Genomic DNA, 15,235 nt, shown 5'->3' with positions numbered 1-15,235 from the left:
TTTATTTAATAATCATCATAGACACTAGTTTTGCACAGCTTCTGTGATTCAAAGAGAGGATACTCAGGTTCAAGGAGGGAAAATGATACATGAAAAATTCATACCATGTTAGGTAGAGGATCTAGGTTCAAAATCAGGCAAAGTTAGAGTTTTATTATTAAGAGACTCAATTTAGATGTTAATACTATTAAAGAAAATAAGTAAATATTATCCTAAAATTCAGGCTAGCAATTATCTTTGAGGGTAGGAAGAGGTTTTATTTGGTAAAAAAAAAAAAAAGACCCAGGAGCTTCTGAGATGTGGTGATTTTCTGATCTTGACCTGGAGAGTAACTGGGTAGTTGCTAATTTTCTAATTGTTTATTACATAACATACGTATGGTTTGTGTCCTCGTATGGTTTGTGTCCTTTTTCCTCTGTGTATTCTATTTGACAACATAAAGTAAAAAGATGATTTGGGGGACATTATTATGATATTATTAGGTAATCATTAAAGGGTTTTATGGAGAGATGATGTAATGTTTGCTTTGTGAAAGATTACTCTGGCTGTAACATGAGGAATGAATAGAAGGGACCAAACAGGAAGAAAAGCAGACACTACAACAATGGTAGTGGAGATCCAACTTATAGGAAGATTTGAAAGATATTTTAGAAATGGAAACTAGGCTTAACGTAGGCTTAAACTAGTCTCCTAGCTATTCCTAGGAGAACAGATGGAAGCATTGTGACAGGGGAAGGGCATGATGAGTTCATTGTGAGGTGTGCTTTATTTCAAGTGTCTGTGATATTTCCTGGATGCTCAGTGTAGGGTTTGATGAACAGAAAAAAACTTTCAGCTAAGGGATATATTTGTGCAATGCACAATATGGCAATTGAAGTCAGAGATGAGATCACCTAGAAAGATAACATAAAATGAGAATATAAGATAAAAGGCTATAATATAAATCATTTTGTATACGGACATTCAAAAATTCTAGATGAAAATGAGACCACAAAGTTAATTGATAAAAAACAGTCAGAATGATAAGGGAAATATCAGAAAACAGTGGTAACATCCAGGATCACTTGGTGGCATTGCCTCACCAAGATTTAGGCATGTAAGGATAGACGGAAGTGTGGATAGATGATAGATGGATAGATGATTGATAGATAAGATAGATATACCTACAGGTACATAGTTATGAAAAGAGGTGTGCAGAAATTGAAGAAGTTCCTTGATCTTCCTGGTTTCTTAGCTTCATTGTCTACTACTCCTTTACATCTGTGTTTTAATCTAGGGCTAACAAATTATTTACAGAATTTAAATATCAGTCATTTTATGAGCTTTGTGCTATACATTGTCTAAAATAATCTTCATTTATTTCATACCATTAAATTTTAATTGTATTGTAAAATTTGGCTTACTGATAAATACTTCTGGAAATGTTTTCTGATCCTGCAAAGTGATTTATTCTGTATTACATTTCTTGGGAGTTATCCATATTTGTTCTTATCTCACTATACTATATACAACAATAACCCTATAAATCCCTTTCAACAAGGAATTTTCACTGTAAAAGTAGAGTTCTTCCTTATTTTACTTGTTTTCACATCACTGAGACACACATTCAATAAATATTTGCAGATTGCTAATTTTTTAACACTTTAAAACATTTTAAAAGAAAGATTATATTCCATCTTATTCCTGGAATTTAGAAATAATGTACTTGTAGAAAAAAGAAATTGCATTGTTTGGGATTTATAATGTTGAATTGATAATACAGAATCAAGATGTATATATTCAAGTTTATTTTTAAAAAAGTCTTTCCTTGGACTAAAACTATAATTATCACCAAAACTTTACTACAGATAAAGTTCATAGAAGTTTCCTGGACTACTTTTACTTCAAATTAATTCTAGAATTTATCTTAATTATCTGAATGAATTTCAAAGATTAACAGATTGTATTATAAAGTGCACCTCACAATGAACTCATCATGCCCTTCCCCTGCCACAATGCTTCCATCTGTTCTCCTAGGAATAGCTAGGAGACTAGTTTAAGCCTACGTTAAGCCTAGTTTCCATTTCTAAAATATCTTTCAAATCTTCCTATAAGTTGGATCTCCACTATCATTGTTGTAGTGTCTGCTTTTCTTCCTCTTTGGCCCCTTTCTATTCATCCCTCATGTTACAGCCAGAGTAATCTTTCACAAAGCAAACATTACATCATCTCTCCATAAAACCCTTTAATGACCACACAATAATATCACAGATTAACAGATTGTATCTATACTGAAGAAAAACTATTAATAATAGACAGCCATTAAAATATGCATATTTATTAGAGAAAATGCAATTTTAAAACATTTAAGAATAGCCTTATTATATTAGGGGAACAAAGTCAACATTTGTCCCAATTTGTCTTCAAAAAGTTTTTTCTTTCTGTCTTATGCAAAATTACAATAATGTACTAATATTTGTGAGCTATGTACAAATTATATTGTGGTTATTTGGCTATTTGTTCCTGTGGCTGCACATGAAACTAGACAAGAGTAAGCCCCTTCTTCCCTGTTATCTGCTTTTCTAAATTGCCACAGGCAAATGTCATCAATTTCAAGACAATGAGATATTCCACTGAGCTATAAAGTGATTTGAAATTCATGAATGTGCAAGTTTCATGTACCTGTAGGTCACTGTTTCACTCACCAAATGGATAGGATCAACAATTTCAACCTATCTGTTCTTAAGAATTAAAGATTCCAAAGTCTATACTTTGCCATTTAAAATTAATGATGGCCCTATCCTAGTGAGGACAGGATTATCTTCTAAGTTTTTTCTTAAATTTCAGTATTGTTTTCATAGAAAATAAAAGCTTTTATTTTGCTTTACTTGATGTATAACACAGAATTCTAATTTATTGTAATTAGTATAATAAATGGCAACAAATGAACAAAATAAATATATTTACTAGCCATTCTCAACAACTGAAGGAAAATACACAGAAAGCTATTTGGTGAATATGAAATCAGAAGAAGAAAACTAGTCTGGTTATTTTAATTTTCTAACTGTTATGTCTTGATGAGAATGCTAAACAGGAGTCTGAGTCTGGAATGATCCCTTACCTACTTTCCAAGATTTGGGGCAGGACACTGGACAAAATGATCTAAGTTATGACTGAGTGGTGATGGCATGCCAAAGTGAGCATGCTGCCTGAAGTGAGAACCACAGCTGATACATAAAACAAAATGGAAAAGTATGAGAGAAGGAGAGCAGATACACACTGGTGAAAATGATATTTATGAGAAAGTATAATATTTAATGTTTATTATTTAAAAAAAAAATACTTCCAAATCTTTGGTTTGCATTTTAGTACAAATAGCACTAAAATGTGGAAGGGAGTCCCGAACAGTTGTAAATAGATGAAAATAAAACATATGCTCATAGGACTCTTGGCAGTGGATCACTTGGCTCATGCGTTGATGAAGAAGGCAGCTAGCTGTGAGAATTAACGCGAATCACAGGACACATTGGTCATCAACACTTCGAATGCATTTGCAGCCCTGGGTTCCTCCCGGGGCTATGCCTGCCTGAGCATTGAGAAAGAAAGAAAGAAAGAAAAGAAAGAAAGAAAGAAAAGAAAGAAAGGAAGGAAGGAAGGAAGGAAGGAAGGAAGGAAGGAAGGAAGGAAGGAAGGAAGGAAGGAAGAAAGAAAGAAAGAAAGAAAGAAAGAAAGAAAGAAAGAAAGAAAGAAAGAAAGAAAGAAAGAAAGAAAGAAAGAAAGAAAGAAAGAAAGAAAGAGAAAGAAAGAAAGAAAGAAAGAAAGAAAGAAAGAAAGAAAGAAAGAAAGAAAGAAAGAAAGAAAGGAAAGAAAGAAAGAAAGGAAAGAGGAAAGAAAGAGAGAAAGAGAGAGAGAGAAAGAAAGAGAGAAAGAGAGAGAGAAGGAGGGAGGGAGGAAGGAAAGGAAGGAAGGAAGAAAGAAGGGGAAGGGAAGGGAAGGAAAGGAAGAAAATAAAACATATTTGGAAAATATAATTTCAGATTCTATAATAAAGGTACACCATTCCCTGTATGTAATAGCCAAGTAATACTTAATAACTTTCATTTACGTCTTGACCAGTTAATTTGTCTAATCCTTAGGAAACATAAAACAGATTATGATGATGATCAAGTTTATGTTAAGAAATGAGAATTACTTAACTTTATGTCACCCTCCTCCCCACACTTTCCCTTTTAAAGAAAAACCAGTGAAACTCTTCCCCCAAATAGGGGAGGTCAGCAATATATTTTTCACCTGAATGATTCCTTTTTGCTTGTGTAGCCCTAGACCTGCATATCACATTCTCTTGGTCCCCTCCTAGGCTGGGCTAGGCAGTTGTTTACTCCCCAAAACCCAGGCTTATTACTTTCTTTTTCAAAGATTACTTTATTTGCAATCTTATTAAGTAGAGAAACAAAATGTTGCTTCATTCCAATGTGCTATAGTTCAGGTTCTGTTCCAGTTGAGTCCCACAGTCATGTAGTGCTATGAGTAGTCAGAATTAGACAGTGCCTGGGCTTTAATCCTAGCTCCACTCCTTACTTGCTTTGTGACTTTGGGCAAATTATTTAATCTCTGTGGCTCAGTGTCTTCATCTGTAAAACAGGGATAATTAAAGTACCTATCTTATGAATTGGTTTTAAGGAAAATATGAATTAATGCTTGTAAAGAGCTCAGAACAAGCCCAGCAAATAATAAGATATTGTTGGCCATTTCTCATATATTTCCACATAGCATGATGGTCAACCTATGCAATTACTTACATTAAAAATATGATTATAATATATACCTACATTGCCATTATAGTTTAAACATGTTTTAACGTATAAGCATTTGCAGAAATTGCATCCATTTTATTTAGATAACTATGTGTCAGCCTCAAATCTGTTTAAATGTAATGGGACTAATCTTGTACTTTGTAAATTTCATAAGGAAAAAAGGCTGTTACTTTATGAAATTTTATAAATGACAAATTTCAAAACCTAATGTTACCAACTTTATCAGTAAGACTCCAAGATCAACATATTTTTAAACATTTGAAATACACACTATATAAATCAACTCTGGACAGGCAAAGTGACAGTGCCTGTGGAATTCACTACCTGTCTTCCCTTGGTAATGAGACTGACTGATAATTCTTCTATGCTCTAAATAACTAAACTTCACTAATGTGAACCCAAGTCTGTAAATTATATTTTATATGTAGCTGACTGGTAAGGAAATTTGATTTCATGCAAATATTTTGAAGTGGATTAGTTGATGGAGAAACCACATCTGAATGCTAATAACATGCCTCTATGTATACACAGGATGAAAACTCCTTCAATCCACAGGAAAGTGTCAGCATTAATAAAGCAATGTCATGCTATACCTCCCCCATAGCTGGCCTATATTGACATGAAAAATTATAATGGTAGAAATACAGAACTTTTCAGATATAAATAACCTTACTGGGTTATGAAATTTTTATCAGGAAGGGATAACTTAAGAGAAGGAAGAAATCAACTGCAAAGAATATCATTGCCATCTATTGACGTTAACTTTTGTGAATAAAATGTAAAATCTATTTTCATTATATAATTGTGGATTACCAATTTATTACATAATGACCTATCAGTGTGCAGAAAAATAATTCTGATTTAGAAGATATAGATTTAGGGATAATAAGTGAATATTTATATCATCTCAAACATTTTAAAAGCACTAGAATATATTTCTATAGTGATACATATCATAGTTTGAACATTTTGCAGCATAAATGATGAAGGCTTTTAGAAAGGGGCTGACTTTTCTTGTTGAGGGTTGAAGTTCACATCTCTAAACACTGACTATAATAATTCCCTTTTTAGAGTGGTTACTAGGCAGGTAGTGGTAGTTTAATATTCACTGAATTTGCAAGATGCCTCTGTTTTATAAACTAAGTGATTTGATTTTAATTAAATGCTGTAAATATAAAGTGACTCTCTGTACAGGCGATTTTGTAATTCTACAAAAAAGATAACAAAAAGCCAACCTAATAAGGGGTTTTTCAGGGAATTCAGACTATTAAAATCTGATGTGTCAATCTACTTAATCTTGCTAAAAATAATCTGCTTTATCTATGAGAAATGTTTTTAATGTGTGCTAAGTCACCTATCTTTGCTTTGGCATGGCCTTAGTTTACCACTGCTGTTAGTGCCCAGTCTTCCATTCAACTGATGTGTTTTTATACCTATACCATTAATTTAAATATACTGAAATATCTGCCTGTAAGATACATACATTCCCATAAACAAAATTATAAAAGGGAACAAAAGAAAGAGGTAGTATAATAAATTAGCTTTAAACATAAAATAAGACTTTCACTTGGTCTGCCTAAGTACTTTAAAACCCTGGGCACATAGCTTGGGCCATATTTTTGTACCTGCTGTAAAGAATAGACAGAACACATTGCTCTAGGAGCATTGCTTCTTCCAAATATGTATATGTATGGCCAAGGAACTAGCTTTACCCACTTTTTCAAGCTCATTACAAGTTTCTAGAACAAGAGAAAACAATTACATACATTGAATTATTTTAACATAGAGTGACTGCTACCAAGAACACTGGAGTGAACCCTCTCACATAACGTGTGTATATTGCCTTCCGCTACTTCAATTTCAGAGATAGTGCTAGTTTCCTGTACATTGTGATGTGTTCCATTATGCGGTTAAGGGAGCTGTAATTGTTAGCTTAGGTAGAGAGATAAGTAATCGTGGAAACAGATGATGATTGTAAGCCATTCTAAACCTGTTACAACAAAGCCATTTGAAGTAAACTCTAGTGATGAGATTAGATTCCTCTCAGACCTAGGTTAAGACCAAAGGCAAAGAAAAGCAATTGAAATTGTACCTATCTTGTTACCGGATGTGTACAAACTATAAACTACAAAAAGAATTTTTACCATAGTAGAAGGACTTTTTGTTCTTTTTCTGACACATCTTGTAAAATTATTCAAGTACCATTTTTGCTAATCTGAAATTCTGGAAATTTTTATAAGATTTGGTTTAATTAACTAAGATTAAATAAAAACACAAAAATTTCTTTTTTTGTGTGTGGTAGCTGATTTGATCTACATGAGAAGAAAATACAGTTATATGTGTATGTGTGTGTGTGTCCACACATGCACTTATTCTGGTATCAGTTTTCTTCCTAGCATAGAAAGAGCAGGTTTCTATGAGGTCCTCATCAGAAGGAAAAGAAATATATTGCCTTATTCACCACATTAAATGTGCCGTATTCATAGAGTCAATAGGTACATATCCAACCTCTGAGATTTCATCTATGCTTCAAGGACCCAGACAACCACCAAACATCTTCCCTTTTGTCTGCCAAAATATATGAAAAATAAATAGATATTCTAATTGTGAATATATTATTTCAAACATCAGCAAAGGATATTATATTGTTTTTCCTTTACGAGGCTTTAAAACTTGGCAATGACAAGAGTACAAAATGGAATAAGACAAATTATTTCTTTGCCTTAATGAAGCTTAAAATTTAGTAGGGGCTATTCTAGAAGGCTACATATGAATGTTCAATGTACAATTTTTAAAGATAGCATTTTTTTGTGTCAGTAATGTGCCAGGCACTATGTTAAACATGAAAAGGTACAGATGATAAAGATTTTACAGAGAAAGAAAACAAAGCTCAGAAATATTGAGTAACCCAATCAAAAACAAACAGCTATAAAAGAGAAGTCCATACTCAACCGAAGTCAATTACAAACTTCTATGCTCTTAACTACTAGTCTACTGTGCCTGTGAGACATTTCAAATAAGAAGCACATACTCAGGGTTATCAAGCCCTTAAACAATGTGCTATTTTTAACAAGTAGGAGTCAAGGGCAGAATCTTGGAGGAAGTGACATTTAATCTCTACATCGAGGCCAGGAAAAGCTGCAGACGGTGGTAAGCAGAAGGCACTTAGTGAATGGACTCAATGATTTTTATCATGATTTTCCCCAAACTCAGCAAACCATCACAATCCTTTGAATTCTATTCCTTTCCCAGAGACAATAACACTTTCATCACTTCAAGAAATATCATGATACATGGAATCCTAATCATCCATGGCAGAAGTCAGGGATTTGACTGGTATTCTTTTCAGAAAGAATGGTTTTAGTCAGATGAGCAAAGAGTAAAGAATACTTGTGGCTGTTGAACTGAGGTCTCTAGAGTTAAAACAACAACAGCAACAACAACAATTTTAGCCCCTACTTCTCTCTAGCTGCTCATCCTCAGATTCTTTATTCTTCCTCAAGGACTGTAGCATTCACTGTTCCCTCTGCATTGACTACCGTTCTCCCAGATGTCTCTCCTTCACTTTATCAGAGAGGATAATCAATAGTCACTCCCTATTGCTTGGTATGTTATGTCTTTATTTGTGTATAGACTGTCTTCCCTACAAATATCCAAAAATTAGATAACATATATATGGGGGTTACTATGTGCCAGGCATTATTCTAAGCACTTTATTTAGAGTAACTCATTCAACCATATGAGAGATTTACAATTACCCCCACATTACAAGTGAAGTAACTAAGCTTCAAGTAGGTTACCTAACTTGCTGAAAGCTACACAGCTAAATATTATACAAGAGTTAGGATTAGAACCCAGGGAAGTGACTGCAAAATCTTTCCTCTCAACTATCACATTCTGCTGTCTTATATAAATGCTATGAATACAGGAATTTGGTCTATTTTAGTCATTACTGGATTTCCAATAACTAGTACAGAGCCTGGCACATAAGTGATAGCTATTTTCAGACTATGTGAATAAATCAGAATGTCAGCATATGCTAGCAAAATGTAGAGGTAGATCCCTTCTTTAGAAAGTTTGTGTTACATTGGGACATCAAAAGTGAATAAATGAAATACTTAGGAATAAACCTACCTAACGAGGTAAAAAATCTGTACTCCAAAAACTATATGACACTGATGAAAGAAATTTAAGACCACACAAACAGATGGTAAGATATATTGTGTTATTTGATTGGAAGAATTAATATTGTTAAAATGACCATACTACCCCAAGCAATCTAGAGATTCAGTGTAATCCTTCTTAAAACATCAATAGCATTCTTTCACAGAACTAGACCAAGTAATTAAAACTTTTGTATGGAAACACAAAAGACCTCAAATAGCCAAAATGATCCTAAGAAATAAGAATAAAGCTGGAGGAATCACACTCCCTGACTTCAGACTATATTACAAAGCTACAGTAATCAAAACAAATACTGGCACAAAAGCAGATACATAGATCAATGGAACAAACAAAGAGCTCAGAAATAAACCCACACACTTATGGTCAATTAGCCTATGATGAAGGAGGCAAGAATATACCGTGGAGAAAAGATTCTCTTCAATAAGTGGTTTGGGGAAAACTGGACAGATACATGCAAAAGAATGAAATGAGAACATTTTCTAACACTATAAACAGAAACGAATGCAAAATGGATTAAAGACCCCTAAATGTAAAACTGGAAACTATAAAACTCCTAGAGGAAAACATTGAACACTCTTTGACATAAACTGTAGCAATATGTTTTTGAATCTGTCTCCTAAAGGAAATAAAAGCAAAAATAAACAAATTGAACCTAATTAAACTTAAAACCTTTTGCACAGCAAAGGAAACCATTGACAAAATGAAGAGACAACCTACAAATGGGAGAAAATATTTGCAAATGGTATGACCCATAAGGGGTTATTAGCCAAAATATATAAACAGCTTGTATAAATCGACATCCAAAAAAAAAAGTTAAAAATGAGCAGAAGACCTGAATAGACATTTTTCCAAAGAGGAAATGCAGATGGCCAACAGGCACATGAAAAGATGCTCAGCACTACTAATCAGGGAAATGCAAATCAAAACCACAATGAGATATCACCTCACACCTGTCAGAATGGCTATCATCAAAAAGAACACAAATAACAAATGTTGGTGAGGATGTGGAACAATGGGAACCCTAGTACTCTGTTGATGAGAATGCAAATTGGTGTAGCCACTGTGGAAAACAGTATGGAGGTTTCACAAAAATCTAAAAATAGAACTACCATATGACCCAGCAATTTAACTCCTAGATATGCATCTATGAAAAACCAAAACACTAATTCAAAAATATACATGTACCCCAATGTTCATAGAAGCATTATTTATAATTGCCAAGATATGGAAGCAACCTATGTGTCCATCAACAAATGAATGGATAAAGAAGATGATTATATTTTATATACACACACATACACACACACACAGACACACACATATATATATATAGTAGAATACTACTCAGACATAAACAAGAATGAAATTTTGCATTTACAACAACATGGATGGACTTGGAGGGCATTATGCTAAGTGAAATAAGTCAGACAGAGAAAGACAAACACTGTATGATATCACTTATATGTGGAATCTAAAAAATACAACAAACTAGTGAATATTTTAAAAGGGGGCAGACTTACAGATATAGAGAACAAACTAGTAGTTACCAGTAAGGAGAGGGAAGCAGGGAGGGGCAATATAGGAGTATGGGATTAAGAAGTACAAATTATTATGTACAAAATAGGCTACAAGAAAATATTGTACAACACAAGGAATATCGAAAATATTTTGTAGTAACTATGGAGTGTAACCTTTAAAAACTGTGAATCACTATATTGTACACCTGTAACATTCATATTGTACATTAACTATACTTCAAGTTTTAAAAAGTAAATGAATATAAACCAAGGCTAAGGCACCAATATCTTCACAGGGGGTAAAGGGCTTCATTAATTGGTCTGTGAATAGAAAATGCAAGTTAATACCAGAATCTTGCAATACATAAATCTATATTTATATCTTATATATACATACTTGAATATAATTGCTTAATTTTTATATATGAGTATATCTATTATAATAGTTCACTTTAAGTGTTATTTTGATTTTTTTTAATCTCAGAAATATTCAGCCCAAAAACTTTGATCAGGAATTTTTTTCATTCCTAATAAACCCCCTAACCTTTTTTTTTTTTTTAATGTTAGAGTGTAGTTGATTAACAACGTTGTGTTAGTTTCAGGTGTATAGTAAAGTGATTCCACTATACAGATATCTATTCTTTTTCAGATTCTTTCCCCATATAGGTTATTACAGAATATCAAGTAGAGTTCCTTGTGCTCTACAGTAGCTCCTTGTTGATTATCTATTTTATTTATTAGTAGCGTGTCTATATGTGTGTATGTTAATCCCAAACTCCTAATTTATCCTCCCCCCCCTTAACTTTTCCCTTTTGGTAACCATAAGAATGTATTCTAAGTTTGTGATCAGAAATTTTAAGGAGAGGGCTTCCCTGGTGGTGCAGTGGTTAAGAATCCACCTGCCAATGCAGGGGACACAGGTTTGATCCCTGGGCCAGAAAAGTCCCACATGCTGAGAAGCAACTAAGCCCATGTGCCACAACTGCTAAGCCTGTGCTCTAGAGCCCGTGAGCCACAACTATTGAGCCACACACACCACAACTACTGAAGTCCGTGCACCTAATGCCTGTGCTCTGTAACAAGAGAAGCCACTGCAATGAGAAACCTGCGCACAGCAACAACTTATGGTAGTAGGTAGAGCCCACTCGCCACAACTAGAGAAAGCCCATGTGCAGCAATGAAGACCCAATGCAGCCAAAAATAAGATAAATAAATAATAAAATCAATCTTTAAAAAAAAAAAAAGAACTTTTAAGGAGAGGTATCTGAGCAAGGAGAAACCAAGAATATATAAGGTTATTTTTATATTTCTCATAAGATACATTTTATCTGCATAGCTTACAAAATGGTATTTGTTTCTGATCAACCTTAGACCTTTAGCCTAAAGATAAATATTGCAATTTTCAGTTTATGGTAGAAAAAAAAAACACTATTCTCACCCATTTGACTTTACAGACTTTCAAATGAAATTACATTAAATTTGATTATATATATATTCCAAATTAGATGAATCATTTTCTTCATTTAAAGGACTCAGATTTGGGAAAAAATAAAGCAGGCAGATCAAGTACATTAAATATTTTTTGTTAAAATGATGAGAATCCTTAGCTAAAACAATGCTATTTTCAAGGGACAAGTATCATGCAGTAATCAATTTACTGAGCCTTATTTCAATTAAGTGCTATTAACTGGGCCCTAAGAATTTATTGAGAATGAAAATTTATTTTTAAATATTTATAGAGTTTATGTTTCTAAACTGGAACTTATATCCAAAGCTCTAAGTTACCAAACTTTTTACAACAAAGATTTAAGGCATTCTGACAAATAACAGTCCCTAGAAAATATGGTTACACATTTTATTTTTGAACAGCATGAAACTTTCAGATCATTGCACAATTATCAGTTACTTCCTTCACTAGGAATGGTTTCTGCAGGAAGCTCTCACTTGTAATAGAATTTCTGAAAACCTGTTTTGAAATATACAGGAAATCTTAAAAATAAAGCTTGGCTTTTTCAATATGGAGAGGCAATTTTACTGTTTAGGTGCTAGGTTTAAGAGGAAAGTATATAATTTAGGGATCCTGGTGGTAGAAACATATGAATGGAGTCACCAAGATCAATATAGGGTAGTAAGTGAAATAATAAGGTAAAAACTAAGGTAGAGACACTGTTTCTGAAAAGATATCATCAGCTATAGAGCTAATGCATGAAAGTTGTGTGATTATTGCTGGCATTTTGGAATTGGGGTGAAGATAATAAACTATAGTTAGAGGAGGCACTTTGTTTTAAGAATAACATTTTCCAAACTGCTTATTTTAGTATATGTCTTTTCTTCCTTGGGGGGAACAAAAGCTCTTTGAAAATTCAGATTGTACACCATGCTCATAGTGAAATACCTAATTTACTAGAACAAAGACAAAATATCTTTTAAACAGAAATATAGCATTTCTTTTTTGAGCTGTTTTTGTTTAACTGGGTGATCCTACTATTAAAAATTATGATTGTTTCTGACATTACTTACTATGAAAATTTGCAAGTTAGGTTTAAGATTATACTGAAGTAATTCAGTAAGATTTTGCTGGGTTTGTTTGTCTCCTGAAAGATTAAAATTATTTAAAAAGAGAGCTATGATATCAAAATTATACAGTAGGGTTAGGAGACATAGATTTTTAGATTCTTCCCTTGAATCTAAACTAGTTTACTATTTGACCTTTTGCAAATAACTACATTTTTGGACCAAAGTGTTTTTTGTCTTTTAAATGGGTATACTTTAAAAACAAACAAACAAACAACTTCAAGGGGCTTTGTTGTAGAGATTAAATTAAAAGTTAAAGTGATAAAAAATCTGTACTTTTATTTTATTGAATATTTTTGCATATTTCCAAATATTATCTGTAATCAATCTGTCCCTTTAAAAATAGTATCTCTGGAATATCTTTTTCTATTATTCCATCAGACCAATACTTCCATCAAACCTTTGGCAGTTCTGCTCCCCAGCAATTCTCTAGTTAACATATTTCCCCATTTTGGCTTGTTTTCCACATTACTTACAAATTAATCTAAAATAGCCATTTAGTCATATCAAATCTTTGCTTAAAAAATGTTGCTATGATTCCTTCTTTCACAAAATGAACTGTGAACTGTTTATATTAGCAGTCAGATCATCCAACATTTGATTTCAGCTTCTACTTCAGTTAGTGCATCTCGTTTTTGTCAATGCCAGGCTATGAAAAGAAACTAGTAGTGAGGACACTCACACTGGCATAAGCAAGGAGGCTACTTGTGGACAAGGGGGCACTAACCAATCAAACCTTGAGGCTTCCTTGAAGCCTAATGGTATCAACCACTCTGCCTGCTTGAAACGCAGGGAAGACCTCCTCCTACAGTCCAATGGGACTACCTATCAATCCTTTGGGGCTTTGTAATTTCCTGCTCAGATCTTCCATCCAAGTTGTGCTCAACTAGGAAGTCCTTTGAATTCTCCTAGTATTAAGAATGATGAGGGGGGACTTCCCTGGTGGTGCAATGGTTAAGAATATGCCTGCCAATGCAGGGTACACAGATTCGATCCCTGCTCCAGGAAGATCCCATATGCCATGGGGCAATGAAGCCCATGGGCCACAACTACTGAGCCCACATGCTGCAACTACTGAAGCCTATGCACCTAGAGCCTGTGCTCTTCAACAAGAGAAGCCATTGCAATAAGAAGCCCATGCACCACAACAAAGAGCAGCCCTGCTCGTCACAACTTGAGAAAGCCTGCACGCAGCAACGAACACCCAATGCAGCCAATAAATAAATAAATAAATAAAAAGTAAATTTATTTGGAATTAATTTCTCTTACATGTTTTCTTACCACTTTATATTACAGAACTTACTACAGTATTGTTGTACATTCTGACTATCCAGTGACTTTTATGTTTCTCTCTCTCTCTCTCATCATGTTAAGAGAAATCTAATGGGCTCATGATTTATTCATCCTTTGACTTCACACAGTACCTGGAACCATACCACTTTATGAAATAAACAGTATACATCTTGTTCAGTTATTTGGAAGGCAGGATAAACAAACTTCTATACAGGATTGCTATGGCGAGTTCTGAGGCCAATCGAAATTTTATACCTTTGTAGGAAACTTTACTTTCTGACTTGGCTCTTATACTATTATTTATTTTCCATTTATGTTTAGAAGTTTCAAAATAAAGAGGATCTTTGTATTTTTTATGAAGTTTTACTGGAAGCTAGAGAGAATTATTGATTTATACATATAAGTGATTTTTAGCTTATGAACATTTTCTTCTACTAAGCTTTGAATTCATTTCTGCTGCATATACTCTGAACTTCTTGAATGCTAATTATTCATGTATCTCTTGTTTGTTAAATCCATCTTTCATCTCCAAATTTTCCAGTGTCACTGCTTATCAGAGTTTTTGGCACCTGGTCAGTGCTATCACATAGTGGAATAAATTAATGATTTGTATACAAATTAAGACATTTTGAAATTTTTAAAGAAAGGAAATAGAGATTGAAGGAGATAAAAGTTATCCCTAAAAATATTTAAACCTGTTTATAATTGCACCATAGATTCCATTTTCTCAGAAAAAAGCAGGAAACATAAATTTTAAATGATTTACCTTTCATATTATTTAAAACAATGAAATATGCATATTTCCAAAATACCTAATATTAGTCAAGTAAAAACATTTAGTGTTTCTAAAATTGTTCAATCTGCATTACCACA

General features: G+C 33.4%; 1 non-coding gene across 1 annotated transcript; it reads left to right on the top strand.

Annotated features, from left to right (window-relative positions):
• Nucleotides 1-3,422: 3,422 nt before the first annotated feature.
• LOC130856200 (5.8S ribosomal RNA) lies at nucleotides 3,423-3,575 on the top strand. Its single transcript, XR_009054493.1, has one exon. It is a non-coding gene; the product is annotated as a 5.8S ribosomal RNA (ribosomal RNA).
• Nucleotides 3,576-15,235: the final 11,660 nt, after the last annotated feature.

The sequence above is a fragment of the Hippopotamus amphibius genome, chromosome 6 (assembly GCF_030028045.1).
Source record: "Hippopotamus amphibius kiboko isolate mHipAmp2 chromosome 6, mHipAmp2.hap2, whole genome shotgun sequence".
Classification (NCBI taxonomy): Eukaryota; Metazoa; Chordata; class Mammalia; order Artiodactyla; family Hippopotamidae; genus Hippopotamus; species Hippopotamus amphibius.
The sequence above is the reverse complement of the archived record's forward strand: the minus strand, read 5'-3'. Positions and strand labels throughout refer to the sequence as shown.